This window comes from Notothenia coriiceps, unplaced genomic scaffold (genome assembly GCF_000735185.1).
Source record: "Notothenia coriiceps isolate Sejong01 unplaced genomic scaffold, NC01 NC01_scaffold00021061, whole genome shotgun sequence".
Lineage (NCBI taxonomy): Eukaryota > Metazoa > Chordata > Actinopteri > Perciformes > Nototheniidae > Notothenia > Notothenia coriiceps.
Genome location: NW_011353762.1, coordinates 1 through 2,758, shown reverse-complemented (window position 1 = coordinate 2,758; position 2,758 = coordinate 1). Strand labels below are relative to the sequence as shown.

The window sequence follows — 2,758 nt, the reverse complement described above, 5'->3', positions numbered from 1 at the left end:
ACCTCCACCAGTAACTGGTGTACTGACCATGGCATTACTGTCCTCGATTGGCCTGCAAATTCCCCTGACCTGAACCCCATAGAGAATATGTGGGGTATTGTGAAGAAGAAGCTGAAAGACACCAGACCCAACAATGCTAATGAGCTAAAGGCCGCTATTGAAGCATCCTGGGCATCCATAACACCTCAGCAATGCCACAGGCTGATTGCCTCCATGCCACGCCACATTGATGCAGTAATCCGTGCAAAAGGATTCCCAACCAAGTACTGAGTGCATTAATGGACATTTTCAAATGTTTGATTGTGTTTTGCTGTTATAAATCTTTTTTTTTTACTTGGTCTGAGGAACTATTCTAATTTTTTGAGATAGGATTTTTGAGTTTTCTTAAGCTGTATGCCATAATCAGCAATATTAAAATAATAAAAGGCTTGCAATATTTCAGTTGATTTGTAATGAATCCAGAATGTATGACATTTTTGTTTTTTTAATTGCATTACAGAAAATAAAGAACTTTATCACAATATTCTAATTTTCTGAGACAGTCCTGTATATTATTCTGAAATGGACCAATCTGCACAATCACTACTTTTACTTTTGGTACTTTAACTATATTTTGATGAGAATACTTCTCTACTTTTACTTAAGTACACAATCTTAGTATTTCCTCCACCTCTGGATAAGGGTCATTCCACGATGAATGTATCATCTTATTTCAGTCTATCATAGTCTTTAAGAAATGATGGGTTTACGCCCAAGCAACATATTGTCCTAATGCCTAATCAAAGACAACGTATATATACCATTTATATCGGCAGATAGGTAGAAATACAAGTCAGCACTTATTTAACCAGGTCAAATCCCATTGAGATCAACGATCTCTTTTTCAAGGGAGACCTGCAGAGTTCCCAAACTCTTTAATTTTCAACGAGTCCTGTTAGCATAGCACAATTATATCCAATTCTTAGGGAGGGAAAAGCTCATTCAGGTGGACCTTATCAAAATGATGTCCATGTTATGTGTTAATGTAAAAACAAACGAGCCATAGGGCTGTTGCATGGCTCACTTGGTGTTTAAATCTGGTCTGTGGAACCTTTACGCGTATGGAATGAGCCGTATGTGTGGAGAAGTGTACTTTAGTGCCACCTGGGTCAGATATAATGTCTGTCTCCCCCTCCCTCCCACTCCAAATCTCCTCTCCAGGCTGGTTTCCTGAAGAGCCACCACTTGTATGAGATCGTCTTCACGGTCCCAGACGTCCCCACTCTGGGCAAAGAGCTCTCCTGCCTCCCTTCCTCCTCTCCCAGCCGGAAGTTCCCCAGCCTCCGGGTGCAGCGCATCACCTCCACACCGGAGGGTGAGTGAGGCCCCATCACACATTCATCAGGAGTTAGGAGGGAGACACAGTGACCAATGAGCTGGATTTATTTCAGAGCTTCTATTTGTGAGGGCATATATATTTCACATGTACTTTATTCATTTTGGATACAAAACTGCTGACAGATGACCAGAACCGCTGATACTGTATTAATGGATACTGCTGATGCTATAGACGCTCCAAAGATGGCTGTGACGCCCCAGAATACACTGCGGCTCCCATTCCCTATTGCAGTGACACAAATCAGTCACAGATCACTCAATCTTAGTGAAAACAATCTTAGCTAACGCTGTATCATCACTCTCTTTCTATCTCCTCACCTCACATACTAGGCCAGCTATACACTATAAAGTGCAGCTGAAGCACAGGTAGAAGACACACCACTGCACTGCAGCACTTTGCTGAGTGAATCAGGAATATCACTGGCCCTCACCTTGCTCCTTCTACATCAGTCCAGTGTCTAACGCCCTCACCTTGCTCCTTCTACATCAGTCCGGTGTCTAACGCCCTCACCTTGCTCCTTCTACATCAGTCCAGTGTCTAACGCCCTCACCTTGCTCCTTCTACATCAGTCCGGTGTCTAACGCCCTCACCTTGCTCCTTCTACATCAGTCCAGTGTCTAACGCCCTCACCTTGCTCCTTCTACATCAGTCCGGTGTCTAACGCTCTAAGTCAGTCCGGTGTCTAACGCCCTCACCTTGCTCTTTCTACGTCAGTCCGGTGTCTAACGCCCTCACCTTGCTCTTTCTAAGTCAGTCCGGTGTCTAACGCCCTCACCTTGCTCCTTCTACGTCAGTCCGGTGTCTAACGCCCTCACCTTGCTCCTTCTACGTCAGTCCGGTGTCTAACGCCCTCACCTTGCTCTTTCTACATCAGCCCGGTGTCTAACGCCCTCACCTTGCTCCTTCTACATCAGTCCAGTGTCTAACGCCCTCACCTTGCTCTTTCTACGTCAGTCCAGTGTCTAACGCCCTCACTACGTCAGTCCAGTGTCTAACGCCCTCACCTGCTCTTTCTAAGTCAGTCCGGTGTCTAACGCCCTCACCTTGCTCTTTCTACGTCAGTCCGGTGTCTAACGCCCTCACCTTGCTCTTTCTACGTCAGCCCGGTGTCTAACGCCCTCACCTTGCTCCTTCTACATCAGTCCAGTGTCTAACGCCCTCACCTTGCTCTTTCTACGTCAGTCCAGTATCTAACGCCCTCACTACGTCAGTCCAGTGTCTAACGCCCTCACCTGCTCTTTCTAAGTCAGTCCGGTGTCTAACGCCCTCACCTTGCTCTTTCTACGTCAGTCCGGTGTCTAACGCCCTCACCTTGCTCTTTCTACGTCAGTCCGGTGTCTAACGCCCTCACCTTGCTCTTTCTAAGTCAGTCCGGTGTCT

At 46.1% G+C, this 2,758-nt stretch overlaps 1 long non-coding RNA gene across 2 annotated transcripts; it reads right to left on the bottom strand.

The window, feature by feature from the left end:
• Positions 1-1,817: 1,817 nt before the first annotated feature.
• Positions 1,818-2,752, bottom strand: LOC104953082 (uncharacterized). 2 transcript variants are annotated; one of them, XR_799173.1, is made up of 3 exons: positions 2,582-2,752; positions 2,074-2,501; positions 1,818-2,008 (listed from the first exon to the last, which is right to left on the bottom strand). It is a non-coding gene; the product is annotated as an uncharacterized lncRNA (long non-coding RNA). The 2 variants fall into 2 exon arrangements; XR_799174.1 differs by having other exon boundaries at positions 1,818-1,968.
• Positions 2,753-2,758: the final 6 nt, after the last annotated feature.